This window comes from Heliangelus exortis, chromosome 6 (genome assembly GCF_036169615.1).
Source record: "Heliangelus exortis chromosome 6, bHelExo1.hap1, whole genome shotgun sequence".
Lineage (NCBI taxonomy): Eukaryota > Metazoa > Chordata > Aves > Apodiformes > Trochilidae > Heliangelus > Heliangelus exortis.
In genome coordinates this window covers 23,815,350-23,831,082 of record NC_092427.1, presented here as the reverse complement: position 1 = coordinate 23,831,082, position 15,733 = coordinate 23,815,350, and positions in this window count along the sequence as shown.

Below are 15,733 nucleotides of genomic sequence, written 5' to 3'. Positions count from 1 at the left end.
CGGCTACCTATTACCCCCTCACAGAAACAGGTGCTTACACCCATCAGTTGTTGTCACCAGTGGCAGTTGCAATGCTTAAGCTTCACTATACATCCTCACTAGCTCAAGTGAAGTCTTTTTGACCTCAAACTTGCTGGCTTGATTAGTGCCCAGTGTTTATCACTTCAGTGCCACACCATAAGGGAAGCAAACAGCCTTCTCAGCTTTGCCTTCAGCTAACACTAGAAACTTTGTTATGCATCTCTCTGTTTTGGTTCCTACCATGCTCTAAACATGTTTTGAGTTTAGCTCAAAATTCTTTCTGCACCTACACTGTCTGTCTACCTGTGCCTCTCTCACTGGAAGATGGCACATGTCTCTCCATCCTCTTACCTACAATCAGGATCTTCTCCAAGACTGCTCATCTCAGGCCAGAGTTTGATAAGCCCTAACTTATTTGCACTTGCCCCTCTCTTCACTGCCTTTCATTGTGCATTGTAATTTCTGCAGCTACACCGAACTGATTAAGATAAAAAACAACTTTCCCTTCCTGCAAAATTGGTTTAGCCACCACTTCCAAAGAAGGAAAAACTAATTAAAAGCTATCTCATGTTAAAAAACAAATCCCTTCTGTTGAATTACACATACCCTTCCCTCTGAGTATGTGATTAGTCCTTTGTGCCTTCCCTTATATCAATCCTTGACTTCACCAGTCCTCCCTTCAAATATTTTTAATTGTCCAACAAATTTGACTAGCCAGGGCTTTCTATGTTGCTACTGTGCCATTATTCAAGTGGCTTCCACTTGTGTGCAACCAGCAAAATTCAGGGGGTCTCCAATATTCCAGTTTTTCAAAGTGTGCCAACCTCTGGCTCTATGCAGCAGGTTACACATGTACTGTAATATTTAGTAATACAGAAAGGTTTTGAGATCAGTCAGAATTTGTAAGCTGCACAGAGATTCCTCGGGCAATTCTGTATAGATTTTTCCTTCATTCTTTTCAATTTTCAACCCAATAAAATGAAATATTTTTTTAATAGAAGGTGAAGAAAAGCCTTTTCATAATTCTTATTCTGATCCTGCTAAGACTTATCAGTATAATTAATGGTCTTGTATTTATAATTCAAGGTGACATGTGCACAAAGGTGCTTGTTTCAGTAAAATATCTGCAGAATTGGACATATATTTTGCACTGGAGTGCAAATCTTGTCATCAGATTTGTATGGGTAACCCCTACAGACAATAAGCCCTGTTCATTTCAAGCTCGTCTGTAGCTCCACTGGCAGGACTGAAGTTTGGACTTTAGATGTAAGTTTTTGAGCAATATAAAAGATTAAAACTGCATTTATAGTTACCAGCAGTCTTGTGGAATAGCACAGTGAGCTTTTAGCTGCAGGAGAGATGAGTAAACTTATAAACCTCTCTTTGGATATCTCTGTTCTGTAACACAGACACGGGAGGCCAGATGAAGTTGCTCCCAGCAAAGGCATTTTACCTCCCAGAGGCAGAGGGTATGGGGGAACTCCAAGATCATAACTAAAAATGCACACACTGCATTTCTTTGCTTCTCACAGGGAGCAGGACACAGAGTTTTAAACACCTGCAGCAGCTGCTCAGCAGCAAAGCAAAACAGAAATCAAACAAAACCCTGAAGTCTCTCTGCTGTAGCTGGTAAATATAACATTGTATTTGGGTTTATCCATATTATACCTCAAAATTTTCACCCCTGAATAGATTTCAGGTTTTTCTATTCTGCATATTCATAAATATCATTATTTTTATCAGCAACTGTCATGCATTTTTTCTATTATGTTTTAGGCTTTCCTGACAGAGCATGCCCTCAGAAGTCATTAATAAACTAACAGCTGAGCCACTATACCATATTTTAAATATGTAATCTGTTTCTAATTTCAGGTTTAAATGAAAAAGGAAAGATTTTTCTCTGCTTTGCAAAAAATCTCTTTAAGACTATTCATTTAAAGAATAAAAAAGAATTTTCCTAAAATGTGAAAAGTATTTCTTGTTTGCTGCACTAAAAGGATTGTACTTTAAAAGTATGAACATATTCTCATTTTCAGTTATTTTTTTTAATAATTCAGTTATTATTTTTTTTTAAATAAACATAAGTAATAATTTTAAGTGTATCACAAGTAAGTGCAATGATTACATCAAGTCATAAAGAAAGTAATAAAACCACAGGATTACTTTTACATTAAATCAATAAATAAACTCTGCTTATTGGTAATTGAAAAAAGTTGCATGCAATTGTTTTCCAAACAATTACAATAAAGGAATCACACTTCCTTTTTTAAAATTCTATTTACACATAAAAAAAACAGAACATGCACTTGCTTGCCAACTAATTTCACATCTATTTTACTGGGAAGGAAGATTATTTCACAGTAGTTCTGAAAACCTAGATGTCTTTAAGCCATTCCAGTGAAAATTCAGTTTCTTTTAATTGATCTAGAAGTTTTCAGTTATTCCCAAAAAGTAAGAAGCTGCAAAGATGTTGGCAGAAGAGGAAAGGGAAACAGCAGTTAAATTATTAATGAACTGCATAATATAATAAATCTGACATTGGCCCAACTTGCATTTTGGCATTAAAAATATCTATGCATGATAGTAATGCAAAAGGATCATGTAGGTTTTCTTTGTTGATTTTTTTTTAAACAAGAATAAAAAATAAGTAGCCTTAAATAGGGAAGCTGCCGTGATGGAACCTTGTGCCCAGGAGAGGGGAAGCAGTGCTAAACAGCTTCATGTTGTGTGCTCAGATCCCTGATAGAGGAGCAAGGTGATGATCCTTTCCTGTGCAGCAGAGGAAGATATCACTTTCAATCTGGACCTCAATATGAGAAGTATAACAACATTTTAGAGCCTGACACTGATAATTAGAAAGCTGGTGGGACTGATTTATGAGGAAATGACGTTGATTAAAATTTGCATTTAGAGCACTTTCTCATAGAGGATCACAACTGCTCTGTTAGTGTTGGACCAGCATTTTCAAAAGCAAGCATCAGTGTGTTGCTCTACTCTTATGTCCTCCAGTACTCAGCAGATTTTCAGAGCAGGTGTTTAACAAAGCCTGCTGAGCATCCCTGTGCTAAATACTCCATGAGGAAGTGGTGGGGATATAGCTGAAGCAATATACACATTGCTTCTTTATGTGAAAACACTCAGCCAACCACTTCCCTTTGTTTACCGGCAGGTGCCCCTGCTTTAAACAGCTCAGTGGAATAAATGAAGTGACAGGAGTGAAGGGTCATTAGGATTTCACAGACACTAATGGTAATTCAGCAAGTCACATACTCTGCAACCTCTCACAGAGAAGCAAAACAAAACAGTTCTCTGCCACTACTTCCCAAAAAAACTCAGCCAAAAAATTAAATAAACCTTGAATATGCATGGAACAGCAACAGATGAAAGCATACAGAAAGAAAGGAGTGGCTGTTGAGATGTCTGGGTGAATCCCTAGGGAGCTGCAGTTCAAAAGGTAGTTCCATCAGCACTGGCTGCAGAATCACATCCACCACGAAAGGAACATGATGCAACTGAAAAGAAAAATATTGCAGAAAGGGAAGATGCAGGCATGTGAGTAGATTTATCCCTCAATCTTAAAACAGAAAGTGAAAGCCACACAGAACTTGGCATTATTTTACCCCAAACTATTGGGAAGACAATTTTATGTACAAAAAAGATGAACTTGAGAAGGACCTGAAGATGATCTGTAGACAGAGATGTGATCTGGAAGTCCTAAGAATGTCACCATAAGACTACATACATTAAGTAACCAAAGGAATGTAAAACAAAAATACCCAAAATGAAGCAAAACAAACAAACAAACAAACAAAAAAGAAACAAAACCCAAAACTAAACAAAACAAAAAACCCCACAAACAAAAAAGAAAAAAAAAAGAAAAAAAAAAAAAAAAAAAAAAAAAGGAAAGAAAAAGGGAAAAATAGTTAGTTAAGGGGAGAGCCAAGTTTATGGGTTTATGCTGTACAAGTCTTGCTCCCTTGGTTTCTCCTACCCTTGTTCTCCTGCCCCACCAATAGATACTTCCAGCTCCTCCACTTGTTATGTAGAGAGTTAGAACAGGAATGTTAAGATGGGAGTGAGTTGAGAATGAATGGGAGTGTCTGGAACAAAGGTCAGGAGAAGATATAAGGTCCCACTAGTTGATGGCACCCAGATTAGCAGATCATCAGGATCCCAGCAGATCAATGTGCAGTTTCTCAGCATACTCTAGATCACTGACAAAGGAGAATGAGTAATTCCCCATGACTCACAGGGATGGGACAGGATGGAGAGGTTGACAGACTGTAAACTTCTAAAGAGTTTATAAAAGGCCTGTCCAAAATCAGCACATGAAGCTCATTGAGAAGAGTGGAGAAACTGCAGAAAAACTCATGTTACTCAGCTCACAGCAGCAAGGAAATAGTATCTGCTAAAAAAATAGAAAGGGATTATAGAGACTTTGCATTGCTTTCCACGACTTATTCTGCAGAATAAGTCCATTTTATTAGTGGAAATGAAGACATTGCAAAGCATTATGAAATAACCTTGGAGAAGTAGAGTTCTGCTTCAGCACACAAATAGTTCTTCACAGTGAGATGGGTCTTTACACCTTTATGTAGAAGCAGGGGCAGCTGTGACTAAACAGAAGCACATATATCAGAAGGTCAAACACATATAAAGAATTTGTTCTGCTGCTTCTGGTGAATATACATGGCTTTTATTTTGAAACAGAATCATGTAGGTCATTGCTCCAGTGAAATGCGTACTTCAGTAATAATTTTCAAATCTCTCAGGTTCTCATCATTTAACCATTTTTAGTTATTTAGCAATTATGCTGATGAAAGGTTAAAAATTATCACAGAGGCATTTCTTCAGTCAGAGCAAGAACTGTCTTAAAATTAAATCCTTGCAGTTGGTGCTTAATGGTAATGACGTGCTATTTTTATTTTATTTGAAGTAACAGATGATTACTTAGAAACTTCAGCATTGGAAAATGGGCTAGAAAAGTATGTTGATCTAGATAACAGTCAAGCATTCTCCACTGTGAGATTAGTACATGGTGGAGGCCTTTACAGAAACACAGCTTTACAAATTGATTTCTTGATGACCACTGAAAACCAATACGTGAGTTTTATGTGTCAGGATTCAAATGTAAAGCAGGCAGAGAATACAGATAACAGTGTTAAGAGAAACTTGGCCTTTCTAAGCAAAAATAAGGTATATTTTCACATATGACTAGCACAGTAAGTCATGCATATTTAAATGAAATAAAAGTAAGTTATACCAATAGTGGCTGCAATATCTTTTTAAAATCATACCTAAACTATCAGTAACTTCTATCAAGGTTGTGGGGTTTTTTTCTCCTATTTTGTGAAAATTAACACAGTTTAAAGAACTTAACTACCACATCTAAATGTTTCATCAGCTATTTCAGACTGCAAAAAGAAAAACGTAATATATTTAATTTATCGCACAAGGAAATGAGCTAATTATTCCCCTTTGTAAATGACAGATGAACTAAAATATTGGAACAGTATTTCAATGAAGGGAGAAGGAAGTGGTAAAGGGGAGATAGGGTAGTGCATAGTAGATAATCACTCCTTTCCAGAAGTGCAAGTAGATACCACATATAGTCCTTTTCTTTCATCTCCTGTGCTAAGTCCTGTGGCTCTTTTTCTCACCTCAGTCTCGTAGGTTATGGCTGTTGTGCTCGGGGGATGTGTTGCCCATGCTGCTGAGGAGATCCTCCAGCTCCTGAAACTCCAGAGGTCTAAGCTGGTGCCTCCAGCCACTTGCCTTGGCAGCCCTGTTGCTCCAAAGGGCCTTTGCAGCTCCAGACTCTGCTAACAGCACCTGCTCCTCAGTTCCCTCTGCTCTCCATCAGGGGCCTGTGTAACACACAGGGCTGTACATGGGTCTTTGCTGCTCAAAGGAGACTTATTAATTGACTTCTTACTGTGCCTTGTCATTTTTGCACCCCAAATTGCATTTATATGGGCTGATTTGCCCAGACTTAAACTCGGTATTGCAGCTATTAAATTTCGCTCACATTATGGTATGTCTGCTTATTATAAAGAGAAATATCTCATATACCTCAAAGAGAAATACCTTCTGCCAGATGAGAACTGAGTCCTTTTCTGGAGTGAGGGCAGCTCTTCCATTCAGGCCACATCCATCAGGATTGCATTGGTCTAAAATGAGAGAAAAATTTAGCCAGTCTTCCTGGTTCTTTCTTGAAACAGCAAAAGAGGAGATAAAAATAAATGGCTTGACTGAAACCTTACATGAACATAAACTTTGGTGTAGATGGAGAAGTTGGCTTGGTTTTAATTGTAGGCAGAACGTTTCGTTTATTTTAATGGACACTTTGAGCTACATTTATATGAGCAGGATCATTCCTATTAAGCTGAATAGTATGTGTATTCCTCTGTGATTTAAAACATCCTGGGCTTCAGGGAATATATGTATGAACTGCACCATACCCTTCCTTCTCTCTGTGGGTTGTTTTCTTGTTTTTTCTTTGTTAATTGCTGCAGTGACCAAAGTCTGATCTTTTACTAATTCAAAGACAATTATACTGTCTTCTTGTTTAAAGAGAACAAGTATGTTAGACAACCCAAAGTTCTTCAAAACTCTGACAGATATTTTTGTAAGTTCTCATCTTTTCACAGTGTTAAGCAACTGTGAAGACATTCCTCATTCTTACTGACACTCACAAAACACATTTTCAGCTCACACATTTTCACTTAGAAAACCATTCCCACTTGCAGTCTGGTTTTTATTTCTTTTCTGTGTGTGTGTCATGGTTAGTTTGGGTTTTTTTGAAATATGGTATCTGTAGAATGGCAGCAATATCCCAGTATCTGGGAGACATTATACGTTCATAGTAGCTTGTAAGAAGCACTTTTCTTCTGGGATCATCTAAAGCACATAGAGCTGCATGCAGCCATTTCTACTGAGGTTTTTACATTACAGAATTTATCTGTGTAAGCCAGTGGTAGAAATAATCTTCCAAACAATAAGCCAGCAGTACCTGCCGAGAGGCTTCAAGAGTGAGATAACATACCTAAAATGAACCTCACTTATAAGAGTACAGAAATGAATGAGTCCATAACAGGGAAATATATCCCAGTTCAGTCAAGCCACTCCCCACACCCTCATACTCTTCTCAGCTAGGTAGATCTGAAAGTATCCTCTCAGCCCCAGATTACTGTCTAAACACAATCTGGTAGTCAGCACTTTGAAAAAGGTGTTGTGTGCTGGGAGTGACTTTTAATCTATTTCTCTCTCTCTCTACACACTCTATTCAAACAACACTTTCTGTTTGTCTCATAACACATTAAGCTTGGCGGACTTTGCAGAATACAGTGGGCTGAACTACTTCCAGTGCCCACAGGAAACACATTATCCTCCTTGCTCTTCTACAATGATGAATGCTTTTGAAAAGAGAGTGGCAGTGATGTGGCTGGAGCAGTTGTGCTCATACCCGTGTGTCTGCAGACAGCTGGAACCAAAGGCAGGAGCAGAATCACCAATGCTCTGCTGACTGCGGTGCCCAATCAACAATCCATGCCAAAAGCATCAAAAGCTATACAATACTGCAGGAGGGCTGACAGCTGGCAAGAGGCATTGCTAGCAGCAGGATGCCTTGATAGTCAGTTTTGTTTTTCAAAGCATCTACTCTTTACCTACACAGCAGAAATTAGAAAGCGAACTTGTTGGATGCAGTAATTTGTATTGCTCCAGCTCCATAAAACCATGTTTTCCCCAAAAGGAGAAACTAGAAATTAAATGATCTCTAGATGAAAATAAACATCAACACGTTTTTCAGTGTTATTAAAAGGATTCAAAAGAAATGTAAGATTTTCCTACAACCTACAAGGAACAAATTCTCATGTGTCAGAAGACTTGTTGAACTTTATCTGCTAAATAAAAATAGGAATTAGAGAGATGTAGTTATTTTGTAAGGGTCCTTCAGACTAATACATTTGTCATAAATATATGATTTAGTAGCAGCAAGACAGATGGAAGAGAGACATAAATGCTTTTGGGGGTATCTAAAAGGTAGCTTTGCACCTCAGGTTGCATTTGGGGAATCCCAGCATGGCAACACTCCTGCTTGTTGACAATGCATCTTTCACTTTGGTTACATGCAACCTCATCTACATTGCTGTGCATCAATGGCACATCAAAGCTTCATGGTTTATGATAATGTAGTTTCATCAGAAAGCCTCAGACAAATAGTATGAAACATTCACTAAGCACGGCACCAGGTATGGTTTTTACTCAATCCATAATTCTAGTTTGTTGATAATTGTTTTTATTTTCTCATTTTCACATTTTTATCTTACTTTAGCCTATTTTCACATGCCATTCTCTATTTCTCCTCTCCTTAAATATAGTTGCCTTTCTTCTGTTGCACATTCTTTCCTTCTTTCCTGTTCCTCTTTCTTTCCACATTTCTCAACTTCTTCCTCCATTGTTTGTACATCTTTTCTCATCCTATTTTGTTTCCTCCTTTTTTTTTTTTTCTTTTTTTTTTTTTCTTTGTTTTCTTTTCCTCTCTGTTTTCTAAGCTTGTGTGCCTACTTCCTGCATCCTTTTAAAAGTGTTAAAGTGTTACCTTTGCCAGTTGTCTTTCTGCATTGGCCTCACCTAAATCTCTTTGCTTGGATGGTAAGTCATTGTTACATTGCAGAGAGGTCAAGCACAATGATTAGCTGAAATCACAAATACAAACAAAAGACCCCACCTCCAGTTAGATCCTTTAGCTGTAACTGATAAATTAACACTGATTAGGCTTAAAAGACAGATTCCTGATAAGATGTCCTCCTGGATCTCTTCTGTCAGTTACCATTTGTTTGTAGTCTTCCTACAAGTGCTCATAGTTTTTTCTGTACGTGCATCATTCCTCTGAAACTGGTGGCGTTTCTATGAATACATTTGGTCATGGAATGACAACCACAAGCAATTCAGATAACACTCAATTAGAAGGAGGCTGCAAATAATGTGCTTGCCAGACACCTCCCAGTCTCACTGTCTTTCTCTGAATGTTATGGCCAGGGAATGTTTTTCCTCCTTTACTTTTCTGTGATTTGCATTTTTGTTGGCTAAGAATAAAATGTCCTATTTATCTGGGACTGCAGCAGTGATCTTTGTGAATCTTATTCCCTCCAGGAATTTCTCAGACAAGTATTTCCCCACTGCACCTATCTGTTAAACAAAGACAAAAGATTTCTCTAATGCAAAAAAATAGAGACTGTCCTCAGAGAAATACAAAATCCTTCAGAAGAATAATTAATTTTCTGGATACAGTTCAACAGAATGCCATTGCGTGTGTTAACATGTTTTAGCGAGAAATAAAAGCTTCAAAACTTATAAGCTGTCTCCCAGCTGATTGGAATATTCAGAAAAATACCAGTTCAATGTATTTCAGGGCTCCTAGTTCAAGACCTTAGCCAGAATTTCTAGAACCTGTATGTATATATACCCCTTCCAAGAACTGGATTCTTGGGGGTGGTAAGAGAGAAATTGTCATTGCCAGAGAAACACAGCTTCAATCTGAACACTGCTTCTGGCAGCACGTTTATGATGATAGATAATGCATTCATTTCAGCTACTTTTAGAAGCAGTTCATTATTTTGATCTCTCACTCATTGGAAAGAACATGGAGCAGGCATACATGCTGTCAGCCACTACTTGTCTGTCTGGTACAGCCCAAGAGGGCTCTTGGGAACACTTCCCAACTCTGCCCTTCAGCTGGCAGTGGTTAGTTCAGCTCTGTTTAGCTCTAAGAAAAGAGAAGTCCCTCGGGGAGCTAATTCAAATTACCCGTCACTCTTCAACTTCTGGAAGAACTTTCAAGTTTGTGTGGAGACGACTTCTGAAAATAGACTTCAAATGGAATTCTTTGTTAAATTCAGCTTCACTATCCAAACCAGTTTTTACTTTGCTTCCTATTACGATGGATCAAAAGCATCAGTGGGGAAGTGCTGAGTTGAAAGTTGGTGCAAATGAAGCTTCCTGGTGGCTGAATTTTCCCTGTGTGCCAATAACAAAGAGCAGAGAGCACATTATTCTCTGAGGTTTCATTCCATCAGGAACTATGGGTAAATACCTTATGTAGGTGGATTAGCTCTTTGCCCATTATTCTCCCTTTCACTGAGAGATGAGAGTCCTGAAGATTCAGAGCATGGGGCTTAAATGAGGTTTTATGAAATAACACTTTTCTTTTTTAGAAAGATACCTGTCAGAAGTAAAAACAAACAAACAAAAATTTCAGGAGTTAAGATTCCCACAGATGCATCCGAGTATTTTTAAGAATCTCATTATCCCTCCAGTTACCACAGTGCTGATGATACTGTGTAAAGGTGTTAAGATCTTCAGGTAAATCACTGTTATCAGATGCTATATGGTCTATGAAAACAAAGAAGTTTCTGTTGATTCAAGGTCAGGCATATTCCATTAATACTTATATCTTACTGAATGGTCCGGAAAGTGCCTCTAAGATTTAAGCTGGTGTCCTACTGTTACATTTGAATGCATTCTTTTCAATTTCCTCAGGCATATGTAAGTGCTTACTTTCCTTCCCTCACTTTACCATTCCTACAAGACATGAGATCGCCTCCTCAGTACCCTCCCTACCTTGGTCCTAGGTCTGTATCACCACCTACAGCATGAAGAAGTGGGATAAACTGGGGCATCCTGAGCTGACGAAAAATACTCTCATCCCCCATTGCTTTGCACCTTTTAGTGGCATGACTGTGAACAGTATTCTCCTCAACAGGAGAAAAAAAAAGGTGTTTCTGCTTAGTGTTCTTCTGTGGCATGATTCTCTTTCACCCTTATTCTTTCCATTCAGTTTTGACTCCATGGCTTCTTCCTGCAACATAGGAATGGGCTTTTAATTGGAAGTGTGTCTTAAGCCCACTTACTATAGGAATTTTCTACTAAGAGACAAAGACTTTTCTCAGCTGTTACACTGTGTACATTCACTTTCACTCTTTACAAAAATATTATGATTACTAGCTGCTTTTTCTAATCTTATCTTATTCAACCTTCTAACTCTGTAATGAAAGGTATCTGAGAAACAACTGAATGGAGTACAGAAACAGGGTACATTTCATTAGGGTTGAACCATGCAAATGTAGCTGCACTTATTCTGGACCAGTTCCAGATCAATATATAGGCAAAGCCTCTTTCATCTAGGCAGTGCTGCAACTAAAGCTGTGCATAGTATCCTTTTCTTGGACAGTAGACCCTTCTCCACACTCCAGTTTCAGAACTGCTTTTCTGTCATTGCCTCAATATGGTAGCCATCTCCATTTTTCTGTACTTTTAAAATTAGGACCAACTGTTAGCATTGTACAGGAGCATTTCCCTCAGGCAACTCCTGGCTGAGGTTTTTGGTCTTTGCTGCTGAGCTCCCTTCCTGCAAGGGGTGGGTGCTACCTGGGGTGGGACATCTTTCAGATGCTGCTGCATAGCTCCTCCTAGGCTCCATGGCTGCTGCTGATTCTTACTGTCTGTTCTACATCTAGGGGATGATTTTCCTTGGAAATATTTGTCACTGAATTTGTTGAAAATGTCGACTTCCACTAGTTATTAATTGTGGCAGAAAGAGGAACCTACATGCTAATCTGAGCCATAGGAAATAATGAGAATATGAGTCCTCGGTTTAGCAGATTTATCATAATGGGACCAATTTTAATCCCTCTTGAGCAAAACTGGATTTAAGCCAGTTTAAGCAACACACAAAAGACTGCAGCTAATTAGCAGGTCTTTGTAGTATCCAGACCCCAATAAATATTAATGTTATGTCTTAAAGAATGAGCTTTATGTTTCTGAATCACACATTTATTAAGTCAATATTTGACCTTTCCAGAGATTACGTGGACAAACTCCTTCACTCTATACAGACACAGGCAAAAATCAATCTCCTGCAAACATATCCTAAAAGAATCTAAATGCCACATCTTACACTTAATAGACATACTGAACAAAAAAACCCAAAATAAATAGAACCCTCCTAAAAGAGCTACAATAAATTAAAGACAATACCCACATCTTTAAAATTCCAGGTGTGAGTTTTGGATTATATAAAAAATTACAACTCTCTGTTCCTCCCACACTAAAAGTAGAGTCTATCTATACATAAATACTGCTAAAAAAATCTGCATTAAAATCCTGCTGTGGACACCAAGTCAAACACACCCATATTAGTACATGCCAAAATGTAATCTATCAACAGAACCATCATACACTGTTACTCATTCTGGTATTTTTCTCCCAGATTAATGACTGATGGTGTCTTAATTTTATACTTAACACCCATCAGCACAGCAACTGGTAAAAATCAGAGTTCACAAACTTTCAGCTTCTGGCCTACTCTGTTTTAGCATGAACGTGCTATGAAGAAAGTCTCTCTCAACTCAGTTGCAGCCACAGGTCTCAAGACTGCTTGTATGTCATAACTGATATGTGTATAAATCTCTGGGGAGAGATGATCCTATGGTGGCTGAATCCTATGGTTCCTATGCTACTAAAATAATCCATTCAAGAATCATAGAATCATCTGGGCTGGAAGGGACCTCAGAGATCATCAAGTCCAACCCTTGATCCACTACCGCTGCAGTTACCAGCCCATGGCACTGAGTGCCACATCCAGTCTCTTTTTAAATATCTCCAGGGATGGAGAATCCACCACTTCCCGGGGCAGCCCATTCCAATGTCTGATCACCCTCTCGGTAAAGAAATTCTTTCTAATGTCCAACCTAAACCTCCCCTGGCACAACTTGAGACCTTGCCCTCTTCTCTTGCTGAGGGTTGCCTGGGAAAAGAGACCAACCTCCCCCTGGCTACCCCCTCCTTTCAGGGAGTTGTAGAGAGTGATGAGGTCTCCTCTGAGCCTCCTCTTCTCCAGGCTGAACACCCCCAGCTCCCTCAGCCTCTCCTCATAGGATCTGTGCTGGAGTCCCTTCACCAGCCCAGTTGCCCTCCTTTGGACCTGCTCCAGCACCTCAATCTCCTTCCTAAACTGAGGGGCCCAGAACTGGACACAGGACTCAAGGTGTGGCCTCACCAGGGCTGAGTACAGGGGCAGAATCACTTCCTTGGACCTGCTGGCCACGCTGTTCCTGATACAGGCCAGGATGCCATTGGCCTTCTTGGCTACCTGGGCACACTGCTGGCTCATGTTCAGCTTCAGAATAATCCACTGCTCCCCAAAACTATTTCTACTCTTGGGTTATGTAAAGTATACATGACTCCAAATATTTGAGGTAATGAAAAGCACCTTATCAGGCCATTGTTATTTTCAAAATCACGTTTGTTTTACATTTAGCTGTGTTTTACTTAAAAAATAAAGTCCACCATAGTTAGCAGATATGCCTATTGCACATCTGCAGCAATACTGCTTATGGTTACTTAGCAACCAGAAAGATTTTTCTTTCCTGACAGAATTAAAAAAAAAAAATCATGTAAAGGAAGAGAAAAATTGGAAGCAAACTGAGTTGAATAAAAAAAGCAAATACCATATTAACATTCAATATCCATAATAATATGGGGATGTCTTGGCTGTGTGCACCAGCAACTGTTGCACAGCATTGTCAGCTTCTGCTATTAAAATCAAAGATCAACCTAACTTAATTTTTCCTTCCACTAAGACGTGTTATCTGTCATTTTATAACTACGTTCTCTGTTTCATATTAAAGGTAGAAAGAGGAAACAGAAGGAAAAATGTTGTCTTGACTTGAAGTTGCTACAGGCGAGTACCATCCCTTGAGCTGAGAATGGAAAGCAACCTTAGCTGGAAGAATTTACGGGGTACAAAATCAGTAACAATAGCCACAATGGGCCTTCTGCAGGATTGGAAATTGGCTGCTGCAGAAGAAAGAACAGAGCCATGTCTGTGGTCCCCATCCTAGCTGCCCAGTGCGTTTTATACGCATTGTGAAATCTGCTCAGATGGACAGACAGACACATCTCCCTTCTCCTCTCACTGGACCATTCTCATTCCAGATTCCTACCAGCTCAGGCAGGATTTTGACTATTCTTTGATTCACTGTAAAAGGTGAAGTTTTAGTGTACATTCTGGCATGGAACAATGTAATGAAATTTCTATATGCTCAACAATCAAACATAGCTTTTTGGCCCAACTTTTATGCAATAGGAAGGAACAAATCATAATCTGAAGGAAATTACAGACTTAATTACCAGAAGTAACGATGTTATGAATAAACACTTAAATTCTTAGCAGGAAATAATTATGTTCATGGTATTTTCAAAAATTTAGCACTGTGGTTTTCTTTATAAGACAGCAGTATTTTATCAGGATGCTATAATATGGGTTAGCTTCAAAGGCAATAAGATTATTAAGTATAAAATAGCAGAGACAAACATTCAGTTTTGTACTTAATTATTGTTACATTGCAACAAAGGCACTAACAGTTACAATTAATTGAGCATTTTCTGTGGTTTCAAATATTGTGGAATCAAATGAATCAAAATGATTAAAAAAATGCTGTTCATCCGTACTGAAGACTGTTTTTCCTCACTTTCTTGTATTTGATATCCCCTTGCTTTTACAGCGAATCTTCCATCATACAGTTTGGGTGTGCATGTGTCATGTTTGATGTTTTTCAAGGAGATCAATTGACCTTTAAAACACAATAGATGCAGCTATTGTTAGTGTGAGTAATGCTTGTTTCAGAATACCCACAAAGACTTTAGGCTTTGCTAAGGTAAAGGAAGGACCTTTTTGTGAAGGACATCCTTAGGAGAAGATGAAATATGGGAGCTTTGTCTTTGACCCAACCACCAAGTCAGGTAACTGATCTAAAGGACACTTATTCTACAGGGTATGATTTCTCCCTTGCTCGTTTCTAAGCATTCCAAAGTAAGGAAATATTTTATTTTGGCTGATTCTGAATGGTGTAAGAGCTGTCTTCATCTCAGCTTTGTGCAAATAGTCTGATCTGCGTGTTTGCTTGCACTTGGCAGAAGGAACCCATTCAACTAACAAGTAGCCAGGATCAGTGTCTGCTTGCTGCTCTTATCCCAGCCTGTTATTGCCAAAAGAGGCTTCCAATGCCTTTTGACTTAAAAAATTAATATTTCCTCCTTGGTTTGTCCTGGAGAGGAGGGAATATCATACAAAGTTTCTGTGAGGTGAAAAGTTCTGATTTATTGTAGGCAGAGGAGTGGAACAAGATGCCAAAAGCTTAGCCAAAGATAAGAGCATTTTAAGAGGCTTAGGGTATCAATGCATACCCATCTCTTTATTCACTCTTTTGAACACTGCAAGGATTGTTGCTGTGGCAGTGTAGGTCTGAAAGCCTGCCTTCATGTCCTCTATAGCAATGGCACAAATGAAAGTACTACTGTCAGACTGAACAGGGCAGCTCAAGTTCTTTACAATAGGCACAGCAGCTGGCAGAGTGACTTGGTCCCATAAACCTCTAGCCATCTCAGAGATAGATCTTTCTTATTATTGCATCTTTATCTGTAGAACACATTAGCTATCCTTTCAACACAATAATATGAAGCTTTTGAACAGAATTTATATTTTCCCTTTTGCTACTTGCAGCTGGATTTATGTTTTATATAAATCCTGAAAGACCTGAAATTAAATAGTATGTAACTCCAAGAAAATAGAAATAAGCCTCCATGGAAACACATAAATAAAGTATCAGCATCCTAATAGGAACCCAGTGCTCTCCCTGGACTACTGATA